The sequence below is a fragment of the Tursiops truncatus genome, chromosome 7 (assembly GCF_011762595.2).
Source record: "Tursiops truncatus isolate mTurTru1 chromosome 7, mTurTru1.mat.Y, whole genome shotgun sequence".
Lineage (NCBI taxonomy): Eukaryota > Metazoa > Chordata > Mammalia > Artiodactyla > Delphinidae > Tursiops > Tursiops truncatus.
Window position 1 is genome coordinate 29,961,194 of NC_047040.1, and position 14,535 is coordinate 29,975,728.

Genomic DNA, 14,535 nt, shown 5'->3' on the forward strand with positions numbered 1-14,535 from the left:
GAAAAAGGGAGTTGGGGGGAGATGATGGCAAAGTGATAGGCAAAGGCCAGGTGACACAGGTCCTCGAAGGTCAGGTTAGAAATCTGTGCTTTAACCTAAGTACGACGGACAGCCGATGAAAAGTTTTAAACAAGAGAATAATATATTTTTATGAGATTACTTTGGCATCTTTGTGAAAATAGAGGGTGAGAGCGAAAGAAAGCAAGGAATAAAAAGGAGTGAAGTATCGATACATGTTGCAACATGGACGAACCTTGAAAACACGATGCCAAACAAAAAGAGCCAGCCACAAAATGTCACCTATTGTGTGATTCCAATACACGAAGTGTCCGGAGTAGATAAATCTGTGGAGACCGAAAGCAGTTTAGTGGTTGCCTGGGGCCGGGGGTGGGGAAGATGGGAGTGACTGCTTAATGGATACGAGGTTTCCTTTTGGGGTGATGAAAATGTTTTGGAACGATAGTGGTGATGGTTGCGTTGTGAATGTACTAAATGCTGCTGAATTGTACATGTTACAATGGTTAACATGGTAAATGTTCTGTCATATGTATTTTACCATAAAATAAAGTAAAAAAAAGTGAAAGCAAGGAGACCAGTTAGGAATCTCTTGCTGTTGCCTTTGTGAGAGCTAAGCACTGTGGTGGTGGGAGTGGACATGGAGAGAAGTGAATGGATTAAGGATATATTTTGGATGTAGAACTAAGAGTACTTGGTGATGGATTGGTGGTGAAGGGTGATGGAGAGAGATGTTTAGAGGATTACTCCTTGGTTTCTGGTTTGAGCAAGCAGCTGGGCTCAAGGGCAGGGGGGGTCAGGTGGGAAGACAAGGTGTAGGGAGTGGTGAGGAGGGCAGACCCAGAGCTCCCTACGTGGATATTTTAAGTTTGAGGTGCCCATGAGACGTCTAGAGGAGCTGTCAAGTCAGCAGTAGGTCTGGAAGCCCAAGGCTCAGGGAAATGGCCTGGGTTTGAGCTGTGATTTGGGGGGCCGGGGGCATGTAGGTGGTATTTAAAGTGGTGAGAATACATGTGGACTGTGGAGGGGAGAGGGGAGAGGGCCAGGACTGAGCCCAAAGATGTTGGTAGATGCCGAGATGCTGACAGGAGATTAAGAATGAGAGGGTTAGGCGGTCCAGTGGTTAAGACTCCAAGCTTCCACTGCAGAGGGCGCGGGTTTGATTCCTGGTCGGGGAACCAAGATCCCATATCCCCTGTGGTGCGGCCAGACAAAAGAAGGAGAGGTCAGAGAGGATGGTGGCAAGAAAGCCAAGAGAACAAAGAGCAGAAGGAGTGCTAAATGAGGAGGAAGATGGCAGCATGTAGAACATTCTGTGGGTTTCTGAGCAGAGATCAATAATAAGGACAATACAGAAAGAGAAAGACAAATACCGTATGATATCACTTACGTGTGGAATCTAAAATATGACCCAAGTGAACCTATCTATGAAACAGAATCAGAATCACAGACATAGAGAACAGACCGGTGGTTGCCAAGGGGGAGGCGCTTGGGGGAGGGGTGGAGTGGGAGGTTGGGGTCAGCAGATGTAAGCTTTTAGCTATAGTTTGGATAAACAATAAGGCCCTACTGTACAGTACAGAGAACTATATTCAATATCCTATGATAAACCATAATGGAAAAGAATAAAAAAAAGTATACATATGTATAACTGAACCACTTTGCAGTACAGCAGTAATTAACACAATATTGTAAACCAACTATACTTCAATTAAAAAAAAAGAAAGGAGGGAACTTTTTGGTGCAATGGAAGTGTTCTAAAACTGGATTTTATGAACATTGTGGTGATTGTATGACCATTTCAAGTTACTTTAATTATCAAACTGTACACTTATGATGGTGAATTTTATAGTATGTAAATTATACTTCAATAAAGCTGTTTAAAATAGAAAAATAATAAGGACAATAATTAATATTTAAGAACTCACCGTTTACCAGACACTGGGCTAAACGCTTTATATGAGCTCTCTTCCTAAGAACTCTATAACATCTCCATCTATGAATGAGGAAACTGAAGCACAGAGTAGTTAAACGTATCCCAGATCACACAGCTAGCAAGCAGTGGAGCTGGGTCTCACACCAGTTCTCACTGACTCCAGACACTATACACCTCATCACTGCCCTCGCAGCCTTGACCCTTGGCCCATAGGGGTGACGATGGATGTGCTTTAAACTCACCGTTGGTGTATCAGGCGTTAGATAGAGAGGTCTCACACTATTGGTGAATAAACATGAAACAGCGTAGTTTTCTAATAACTCTTACCAGCTGTGCTCTGTCGACCATGATCCCTCCCCTCCTGCTGGGGCAGCAGGTTCCCTTAGCAACCTCTCAGTCGGATTCCATAATTTTTCACCCACTTCTGCTTATTAGAACAGTCTCTTTCTAGTTATTGGAATTTACTCTAATTCATTCTGCAATTTCCGCTTCAATCTCAGATTCCATCCAAAGCTCTTTGCCTTCCTCCTGGCACTGGTTGTGTTCACGGCCCCAGTGGCTTGGAGAGGAGGTAAAGACATGGTCTGCCTTCTGTGCACCCTCCCTTCCCCATGTTCTTCCCTCTGTGGTGAGAGGTGGCGTGGGAGGGGAGGCTATTCCTGCCTGGTTGCCAGCGGGGAGCTCGTTTGCCTCCTTTCAGGAGGTCATTACGTTGGTGCAGCTTGTTGATCTGGGCCTTGGCATGGAGGGGTGGAAACCCCAGAGGCCCCCAGGCCTTCGGCTGGGGCCTGAGCAGCTTCTGAGCTTTGCAAGATTCACCACATCTTTCAGACATTTCTCCCCTCCCACCACCAGCTGGTGGCCTGGTACCATTTCTGCTGATGTCTCTCCAGTTTGACCTGTGCCTCAGTGGTGTCAGGGAAGCCTGCAGCCTAGTCTCTACACTCCATGGCCTCCTTGCTGGGCCCGCAGGCAGAGCTAGGTCCATCTTTAGTTCTTCTGGAAACTGGCAATCTCAGTCTGGCCATTTGTCCTCAGTTCTTACTACCTGGGAAGCTCAGGAAGCCCAAGGGCTAAGAAACCAACCAACCAAAATCCCAGCCTCCCTTTCTTGCAGATGCCCCAAAATGTGATGAATGAATCCCTGGGGGGCATCCACTTCCTCGGCCTTGAGAGGGAAACCCTCTGTCTTCTAACTCACAGTCTCTCTGAGTTCCCACACCTTGTCTTTCATCTCTTCCTGATGAAGGCCTGGTAGCCAGGTCTGTGGTTCTCCCCTGAGTACTGGAGCTTTCTTTGAATCCAGCCCTGGGAAATGTGGGACCTTCTCTTTCAACAGGGATTACTCTGTGTCTACTGTCATTTCCATAACCTCAAAGGTCAGGAGAAGATCCCCGCCAGTTCCTCACACTAGCTTGGTAGAGGGGACTATATTCCTTTCAGAAAGCTGGCTGTTGTGGAGTCTCAGTGATTGTTTGAATTTTTAGATCCAGAATACCCCTCAAGGAGCAGAAATAGCCTGGGATGTGCCCCTTTAGGCTGGTGTAGAGGGGAGTATGGGGACCTAGCTCTGGGCTTTATTTTTTTAGCGCCTTTACATTTTTCTCCTCAGAGATGGGGAAGATGAATGAATGAATGATGTGGCTAGCTCTCCGGGTATCAAGGGCTCCTGAGGGCAATGAGCAGGGCTGAGGGGCCTGGTTTCTTTCGTCACTCGGCAAAAGAATGTCACATCTTCCTCAGATACAAGTTCTGCAACTGTACATCCAAGACTCCTGCCCCAACATAGGCTTATTTGTTGCTCACAGGACCCTGTGAAGGAGGCAGGATATTTCACAAATACTGAAAGTTAGGGCTAGCGTGATTTACCAACCGTCTCCTGAGAAGTAAATGGCATGGAGTTCTGACTCTACATCTGACATCATTGGCTGCCTTTCTGAGGAAGTGAAGAGGTGAGAGAGAGAGAGGAAAGATTGGCCAGGGAAGAAGCAGCGTATGTGTGTGAGAGCATTGTGGACACACGTGGGATGTGTGTGTGTGTGTGTGTGTGTGTGTGTGTGTGTGTGTATTGTTCCACATGTGTGCTTTCTAGTCATTGCAGTAACTAGGCCTCATGAGAGAGTCACCAGGTTTCCTGATAAATATAGTAACTTAGAGACTCCCCTCAGATGTCAGCAAGGTGGTGAAGAGCACTGATCAGAATACGAGTTTAAATTTTGGCTTCATCCCTTACTAGATGTGTGATGTCGGGTAAGTTACTTTACTTCTCTGAGTTTCCTCATTGTTGAAATGGTACCATCCTCTGAAAGCCTTGTGAAAATTAAATTAGTTCATGTAAGTGGTTAATGAATGGATTGTATTTAATAACATAAGAAGTGCTGTTATTATTATTCTTAGTAGTAGCAGCAGTAGTAATATTCCCATGCAAGGTAACGTTCTCAATAATCGAACTTGCATTAGTTAAAAAATGTTTTACATCTACTCTGCAGAGTTGCTATTGAAGCTACAAAAAATGCAAGGCAGGATCTGACCTCTATTTGCAAAGAAAAGTTAATATGGATAAAATGCTAAGCTATGAACACTTATCCTTCTCAAACTCTTCCAAAATATAGCAGAGGGAGGAACACTCTCAAACTCATTCTACAAGGCCAACATCACCCTAATACCAAAATCAGATAAAGATGTCACAAATAAAGAAAACTATAGACCAATATCACTGATGAGCATAGACGCAAAAATCCTAAACAAAATACTACCAAACAGAATCCAACAGCACATTGAAAGGATCATACACCATGATCAAGTGGGGTTTATCCCAGGAATGCAAGGATTCTTCAATATACGCAAATCAATCAATGTGATACACCATATTAACAAATTGAAGGATAAACACCATATGATAAATCTCAATAGATGCAGAAAAAGCTTTTGACAAAATTCAACACCCATTTATGATAAAAAAACTTTCCAGAAAGTGGGCATAGAGGGAACAAAACTCAACATAGTAAAGGCCATATATGACAAACCCACAGCCAACATCATTCTCAATGGTGAGAAAATGAAACCATTTCCTCTAAGATCAGGAACAAGACAAGGTTGCCCACTCTCACCACTGTTATTCAACATAGTTTTGGAAGTTTTAGCTATGGCAATCAGAGAAGAAAAAAGAAATAAAAGGAGTCCAAATTGGAAAAGAGGAAATAAATCTGTCACTGTTTGCAGATGACATGGTACTATACATAGAGAATCCTAAAGATGCTACCAGAAAGCTAGTAGAGCTAATCAATGAATCTGGTAGAGTAGCAGGATACAAAATTAATGCACAGAAATCTCTTGCATTCCTATACACTAACGATGAAAAATCTGAAAGAGAAATTAAGGAAACACTCCCATTTACCATTGCAAAAAAAAGAATAAAATACCTAGGAATAAACCTACCTAAGGAGACAAAAGACCTGTATTCACAAAACTATAAGACACTGATGAAAGAAATTAAAGATGATACCAACAGATGGAGAGCTATACCATGTTCTTGGATTGGAAGAATCAACACTGTGAAAATGACTCTACTACCCAAAGCAATCTACAGATTCAATGCAATCCCTATCAAACTACCAATGGCATTTTTCACAGAACTAGAACAAAAAAAATCTCACAATTTGTATGGAAACACAAAAGACCCCGAATAGCCAAAGCAATCTTGAGAATGAAAAACGAAGCTGGAGGAATCAGGCTCCCTGACTTCAGACTATACTACAAAGCTACAGTAATCAAGACAGTATGGTACTGGCACAAAAACAGAAAGGTAGATCAAAGGAACAGGATAGAAAGCCCAGAGATAAACCCACGCACATATGGACACCTTATCTTTGATAAAGGAGGCAAGAATATACAATGGAGAAAAGACAGCCTCTTTAACAAGCAGTGTTGGGAAAACTAGACAGCTACATGTAAAAGAATGAAATTAGAACACTCCCTAACACCGTACACAAAAATAAACTCAAAATGGATTAAAGACCTAAATGTAAGGCCAGACACTATCAAACTCTTAGAGGAAAACATAGGCAGAACACTCTATGACATACATCACAGCAAGATCCTTTTTGACCCACCCCCTAGAGAAATGGAAATAAAAACAAAAATAAACAAATGGGACCTAATGAAACTTCAAAGCTTTTGCACAGCAAAGGAAACCATAAACAAGACGAAAAGGCAACCCTCAGAATGGGAGAAAATAGTTGCAAATGAAGCAACTGACAAAGGATTAATCTCCAAAATTTACAAACAGCTCTTGCTGCTCAATATCAAAAAAACAGGGGGTGGTGGTGTGATGAATTGGGCGATTGGGATTGACACATATACACTGATGTGTTTAAAATTGATGACTAATAAGAACCTGCTGTATAAAAAATAAAATAAAATAAAACTCAAAAATTCAAAAAAAAGTTATATTATCTGAAAAATATATATATATATAAACAAGATGAAAAGACAATCCTCAGAATGGGAGAAAATATTTGCAAACAAAGCAACTGACAAAGGATTAATCTCCAAAATATACAAGCAGCTCATGCAGCTCAATATCAGAAAAACAAACAACCCAATCCAAAAATGGGCAGAAGACCTAAGTAGACATTTCTCCAAAGAAGATATACAGACTGTCAACAAACACATGAAAGGATGCTCAACGTCACTAATCATTAGAGAAATGCAAATAAAACTACAATGAGGTATCACTTCACACTAGTCAGAATGGCCATGATCAAAAATATCTACAAACAATAAATGCTTTAGAGGGTGTGGAGAAAAGGGACCTCTCTTGCACTGTTGGTGGGAATCTAAATGATACAGCCACTGTGGAGAACAGTACGGAATTTACTTAAAAAACTAAAAATAGAACTACCATATGACCCAGCAATCCCATTACTGGGCATACACCCTGAGAAAACCATTATTCAAAAAGAGTCATGTACCACAATGTTCATTGTAGCAGTTACAATAGCCAGGTATGGAAGCAACCTAAATGTCCATTGACAGATGAACAGGTAAAGAAGATGTGGCACATATATACAATGGAATATTACTCAGCCATAAAAAGAAACGAAACTGAGCTCTTTGTAGTGAGGTGGATGGACCTAGAGTCTGTCATACAGAGTGAAGTAAGTCAGAGAGAGAAAAACAAATACTATATGCTAACACATATATATGGAATCTTAAAAAAGAAAGGTTCTGATGAACTTAGGGGCAGGACAGGAATAAAGACGCAGATGTAGAGAATGGACTTGAGGACACAGGGAGGGGAAGGGTAAGCTGGGACGAAGTGATAGAGTAGCATTGACATATATACACTACCAAATGTAAAATAGATAGCTATTGGGAAGCAGCCGCATAGCACAGGGAGATCAGCTTCGTGCTTTGTGACCACCTAGAAGATGGGATAGGGAGGGTGGGAGGGAGATGCAAGAGGGAGGGGATATGGGGATACAAGTATACGTATATCTGATTCACTTTGTTATACAGCAGAAACTAACACAACAATGTAAAGCAATTATACTCCAATAAAGATGTTAAAAAAAAAAAAAAGCTAAGCTATGGAAAAGTCCCGAACAGTTGATCAGTACTAGGCTACTTAAGGAACCTATGTGTATGTTTTTTTTTTATGTATAAATTTATTTATTTTTGACGAGTTGGGTTTTTGTTGCTGTGCACGGGCTTTCTCTAGTTGTAGTGACCAGTAGCTACTCTGTTACAGTACACGGGCTTCTCACTGTGGTGGCTTCTCTTGTTGCGGAGCACGGGCTCTAGTCGCACGGGCTTCAGTAGTTATGGTTCGTGGGCTCTAGAGCGCAGGCTCAGTAGTTGTGGAGCACGGGCTTAGTTGCTCTGCAGCATGTGGGACCTTCCTGGACCAGGGCTTGAACCCGTGTCCCCTGCATTCGCAGGCGGATTTGTAACAACTGTGCCATCAGGGAAGTCCTCTATGTGTATGTTTTTGATAAAATGTTAATTAAAAAACTTTCCTGGAAGTCTTACACCAAGATGACAAAGATTACAGATGCTAAGATCACAGAAGCCAGATTGAAACTCAACCACCCAGAAAATGACTCTGGGACTGGTCCCAAGCTGCAACTTTTCAGTGTGAAGCAGACAGAGACATGAGCCTGCTTTGCTCTGTGGTTTATGCACCAGGAAACATTGTAACACAATATCCTTAAACACTCTTGTATTTGCAGTCCTCCTCCCTCCCCCAACCTCCCATTCTATTTAGGGAAGAGATTGGACTGCTCCACCTCTCCCTTTCTGCCATTGAAGTCAAGCTTATGTGTATAGTATGATGAAATGGAAAGTTTTCAATAGATACTATATGTCAAAATTGTACCAAGTCCAGCCATATAATCATGAAGACTAGATTTGCTGAAACCATAAAGGGCTTCTAAAGTTTGCTATCATTTAAAATTTCTTTCAAGAGGCACCATCTGTGCAGTAGGGCATTTAAATTAAAGTTTGTTATTCAAACTTGGGCACATCTTTTTTTTTCAGATAGGTTTAAAAAGCATTTCCAGTGATCGTAATAGGCCTTTTCTTTCCTAAGCTCAGAAGGTTTAACAACAACTTGCTCTAAATTATACTTTCTACTACTGTGTTGGATCCCAACGCACATACCCACTTTGTTGTCAGCATCTCATGGTTCCTTAGGGGGACCAACAGTGCATGTCAGTCCATGTTTCAGCTGAGTTTCCCCATCGCACACCTAGAGATGAACATGACAGCCAGATCAATCAGTCTGGTGTCCATGCCACTGTTACTGACTGAGTGATGGACAAGTGTCCCAAGCAGACCATTGAGAAGCAGTCTGGTGGCCTTGTCTGTAAGTATTGAGAAAGGTGCCCTTTCCACTGGAGTGGGTAAAGGGGTAAACTGTAAGACTGTAGGCCTAGAGTGGCTGGTGGTCATCTTGACGGGGCAGAGAGCACGATCAACACAAAGGAAAGCAGAACTGGGATACATCCAATTTATCTACCTATATCTATCTATTGTCTATCTACCTATCTCTCTATCTCTCTATCTATCATCAATCATATATCCATCTATTGAAATTCCTGATGACATGGTGGGAGCACTTGAATCCAGCCATGCTACAGGGTGTATATTCTCTTGGGTATAGAGCTAGGAGTGGATTTCTATGTCATGTGGTAACTCTCTCTGTTTAATAACTTTTTGAAAAGTTGCCAAACTGTTTTCCAAAGTGGCTACATCATTTTACATTCCCAGCAACAATGCATTGAAGATTCCAGTTTCTCCACACTCTCACTGACACTTATTATTGTCGGTCTTTTTGACTGTAGCCATTATGGCAGGTATTTTTGTGGTTTTGATTTGCATTTTCATGTGCTTGTTAACCATTTGTATATATCTTCTTTGGAGAACTGTCTCTTCAGATCCTTTGGCTATTTTAAAAATTGGGCTTTTTATTGATTTGTAAGTGTTCCTTCTTTTTTTATTTTTTAAGAACAAGTCCTTTGTCAGATCTATTATTTGACTATATTTCACCCATTCTGTTGATTTTCTTTTCACTTTCTTGATGGAATCATTTGTAGCATGAAAGTGTTTAGCTTTGATATTTTAAATCTATTTATCTATTTTTCTTTTGTTGCTGTGCTTTTGTTGTGATATCTAAGAAATCACTGTCCAATTGAAGGTCATGAGGACTTATTCCTATGTTTTTTCCAAGAGTTTTATAGTTTTAGCTCTTATATTTAGGTTTATGATCCATTCTGAGTTAATTACTATGTATGATGTAAAGAAGGGGGTCAAGCTCATTCTTTTTTGTATGGATATCCAGTTGTCCCAGGATCATTTGTTGAAAAGACTATTCTATCCCCATTTCATTGCCTTGGTACCCCTGTTGAAAACCAATTGGCCATAAATATAAGGTTTATTTCTCAACTCTTAATTCTATTCTGTTGATCTGTAGGTCTATTCTTCTGCCAATATCATAGTCTTGATTACTGTAGCTTTATAGTAAGTTTGAAATTAGGAAGAATTGAGTCCTCCAAATCTGTTCTTTGTTTTCAAGATTGTTTTGGCTATTCTGAGTACATATGAATTTTAGCCAAAATTCTACCAATTTAAATTTTTGCCAAGAAAAGCCAACTGGGATTTTGATAGGGATTATATCAAGTTTAGATCAATTTGTGGTATATTGCCATCTTAAAAATATCAAGTCTTCCAATCCATGAATATGAGATGTCTTCCCAATTATTTTCATATTTTAAAATTTCTTTCAATGATGTTTTCTAAACACTTTTTTTTTTTTTGCAATACGCGGGCCTCTCACTGTTGTGGCCTCTCCCGTTGCAGAGCACAGGCTCCAGACGCGCAGGCTCAGCGGCCATGGCTCACAGGCCCAGCCGCTCCACGGCATGTGGGATCTTCCCGGACCGGGACATGAACCCGTGTCCCCTGCATCGGCAGGGGGACTCTCAACCACTGTGCCACCAGGGAAGCCCCTAAATACTTTAGAGTGTCTACATCTTTTGCTTTTTATTTCTAAGTATTTTATTCTTTTCAATGCTATTCTAAATGGAACTGTTTTCTTAATTTTTATATTTGATTGCTTCTTGCTAGTGTACAGAACTACAACTGATATTTATCAATGCATATTGATCTAATATTCCACAACTTTATTGCACTTGCTTATTCATCCTAATAGTTCTTCATGGATTCTTTAGGCTTTTCTATATACAAGAGTAAGCTGGAACCTCCAGTATGATGTTGAACAGAAATGGCAAGTGTGGACATTCTTGTCTTATTCTTAATCTTAATGGAAATGTATTAAATCTTTTGTCATTAAATATGATGTTAGTTGTGGTTTTTCATATATACTTTTATTAGGTTGCAGAAGTTCCCTTTTATTCCTAGTTTGCTGAATGTTTTTATCATGAAAGCTCTTGGGTTTTGTCAAATGCTTCTGAGATGCTCATGTGGATTTTGTTCATTATTAATATGGTTTATTACACTGATTGATTTTCAGATGTTAAACAAACTTTGTGTTCCTAGGATAAATCCCAGTTGGTCATGGTATGTAGTTCTTTTCATTTTATGCTGGATTTGGTTTGCTAGTATTTTGTTGAGGAATTATGCATCTATATTTATAAGGGATATTGGTCTGTAGCTGTATTTTCTTGTGATATCTTTGTCCGGTTTTGGTATCAGGTTAATACTGACTTCATAGAATGAGTTGGGAAGGGGTCTCTACTTTTCTATTTTTTGGAAGAGTTTGTGAAAAATTGTATTAATTCTTCTTTAAATGTTTGGTAGAATTCAACAGTGAAGCCATCTGAGCTGGGGTTTTCTTTGTGGGAGGTTTAAAAATTACTAATTCAATCTCTTTGTTATAGGTTTATTTAGAGTACCTATTTCTTTTTGAGTCAGTTTTGATAGTTTATGTCTTTATTGGAATTTGCCCATTTTGTCTAACTTATCTCATTTTGTTGGCAAACAGTTGTTTACAATTTTTCCTTATGATTCAGTTTCTAGTCCAACATGTAGAAAGCTTGGAAGTCATCACTGCCATCCTCACAAAAGCAAACAAGCTGAACAAACTGAAAACCAGCAACTCTTCTTTCATCCTTCAGAGAATTGAGGTCATAGAAGAAACCACTGCCCCCCAAACTGGAGAGAGAGGCAGATACCAAGAATCACAGCTTACCAGGAGAAGAGGCTCAGAAGCAGAAGTCAGCCACTGGAGCCAGTACAGGAGGGAAAACTGAAATAGTAATTGATGAATTTCTGTAGGCTCAGTGTGGACTAGTTTGCGAGTTAGAAACTCTAGGGGCCCCTTCTTATGGAGGTCTCCACACTGTTATGAGTTTTACCTTCAGGAACCTCACCAGGTTTTCAGAGGTGAATATTAGAAAATTTCCTTCTACTTCTAGCAGGGAGAGGGAAAAAGTAACCATTTTGAAATACGACCAGAGCATTCTGTGCTCCTTTATAAAAGTTTGTCCTCCAAAGAAACTATTTTTGCCAGAGTCTAGTCAACCTGAGGAAAGAGAAATATCCAACTCTAGCCTCCTTAGCCCTTGATGTGGAGAAAGGGAAATAGCTAACTCCAGCCATCACTAGCCTTCCTGTGTTACCTATAAGTAAGGAAAAACCTGAGAAGAACTTGTGAACCCCACAGCCCAGGGGCACAGACTCACTAAAAGACGGATGTAAATCATGGCATTATAGAATGCTTTCTTTCCCACCACACCTTAGCACTATATGAATCAGGCTCCTGTGTAACAACAGTGGATTGTAGGTAAAAGAACTTCAAGGCTCAGACTCTAATAATCAGTGTCTAGGAAAACCTCGAGACAGCAGGGGAACAAAAACAAAGACACTAAAGGAAATTTTGGCCTTTTGTACCTATTGTCATAACAAACAGTAAACACAGCCTAACTTCTAGCGGGATAAACATAAAGCCTTACACTAAAGGCTTATTTACTTCAATTCCTTTTACCCAGTATGTCATGTATGGTTTTCAAAAGTAAATTATCAGATATTCTAAAAGGCAAAAAACACCGCTTGAAGAGGCAAAGCAGGAATTAGAAACAGACTCAGACATGGCCAAGATTTTGGAATTATCAGGCTGGGAATTAAAATAACTGATTAATATGGGATTTAGTGGTAAAGTGGATAACATGCAAGAACAGATGGGTAATGTAAACAGAGAAAATGGATACTCTAAGAATGAATTTTAAAAACACTAAAAGTAAAAAAAACACCATACCAGAAATGAAGAATGCCTTTGAATGGGCTCATCAGTAGACTGGGCATTGCTGAGGAAAGAACCAGTGAGCTAGAAGATAGAAACTTCCAAAACTGGAAAGATAAAAATGAATGTAAAAAATGGGAACAGAATGTCTAAGAATTGTGACACGTTACTAATGGTGTAACATAAATCCTTTCATAATTATTTTTATTTTTTAAGATTAGTAATGATGTCTCTCTTTAAATCCTGATTTTAGTAATTTAAGTCTTCATCCCTTTTCTTGGTCAGTCTAGCTAAAGGTTTGTCAAATTTATTGTTCTTTTCAAAGAACTAACCTTTGGGTTTGTTGATTTTTTTTCTATTCTTTATCATACCCTTACTTCTTCTTGCTTTGGGTTAGTTTTCTCTTTCTTTCCAGTTTCTAGAGATAGAAGGCCAGGTTATTGATTTTAGCTCTTTCTCTTTTTTTTTTGTGGTACGCGGGCCTCTCACTGCTGTGGCCTCTCCCATTGTGGAGCACAGGCTCTGGACGCGCAGGCTCAGGGGCCGTGGCTCACGGGCCCAGCCGCTCCGTGGCATGCGGGACCCTCCCAGACCGGGGCACGAACCCGTGTCCCCTGCATTGGCAGGGGACTGTGCCAATGCACAGTGCCAACCACTGTGCCACCAGGGAAGCCCTCTTTCTTCTTTTTTAACATTGGCATTTTACAGCTATAAATTTACCTCTAAACACTGCTTTAGATGCCTCCCACAAGTTTTGGAATGTTGTGTTTTCATTTTCACTCATTTCAAAGTATTTCCTTATTTCTCTTATGACTTCTTCTTTGACTAATTGATTATTTTGCAGTGTATATTTAATTTCCACATATTCATAAATTTTTCCAAATTTCCTTATATTATTGGTTTCTAATTTAATTCCATTTTGTTTGGAAAGCAATTTGTATGATTTCAATCCCCTTAAATGTATTAAGCTTTGATTTATGGCCCAACATATATTCTATCTTGGAGAATATTCCTTGTGTGCTAGAGAAGAATATATATATTCTTCTGTGATTGAGTGGAGTGTTATTTAGATGTCTGTTAGTTCTAGTTGGTTTACAGTGTTGTTCAAATCTTGTATATCCTTGTCAATATTCTCTCTGGTTGTTATATCTATTATTGAATTTGGGGTGTTGAAATTTCCAACTGTTATTGTTGAATGATCTTTCTCCCTCCAATTCTGTTAACTTTTGCTTCTGTATTTTGAGGCATTGTTTTTAGTCGCATATAGGTTTATAATTGCCATATCTTCTTGATGAATTGATAATTTTATCATTATAAAATTTACCCTTTTATATTATAAATGATACATATTATAAAATACATCTTTAATCTTATAACCTAGTGACATTATTTGTTTTAATGTCTATTTTTTCTGATATTGGTACACCCACTCCAGTTCTTTCATGGTTGCTGTTTGCATGATACATCCACTGTATTTCCATTCTTTTACTTTCAACATATTTGTATCTTTGAATCTAATATATGTTTCCTGTGGACACCATATAGTTGACTCTTGTTTCTTATCCAGTCTGATAATCTCTGCCTTTTGATTGGCTTGTATAGTCTATTCATATTTAGTGTTTCTATTGATATGTTTGGATTTATGTCCCTTTGCTTTTTTCTTTCTTTATGTCTCACATATTTTTGTTCCCCTGTTTCTCCTTTGCTACCTTCTTTTGTATTAAATGAATCTTTTCTAGTGTAACATTTTAATTCCTTTAATGATTTTTAACTATATTTTTGGAATTATTTTCCTAGTGGTTGTTCTAGGACTTACAATATA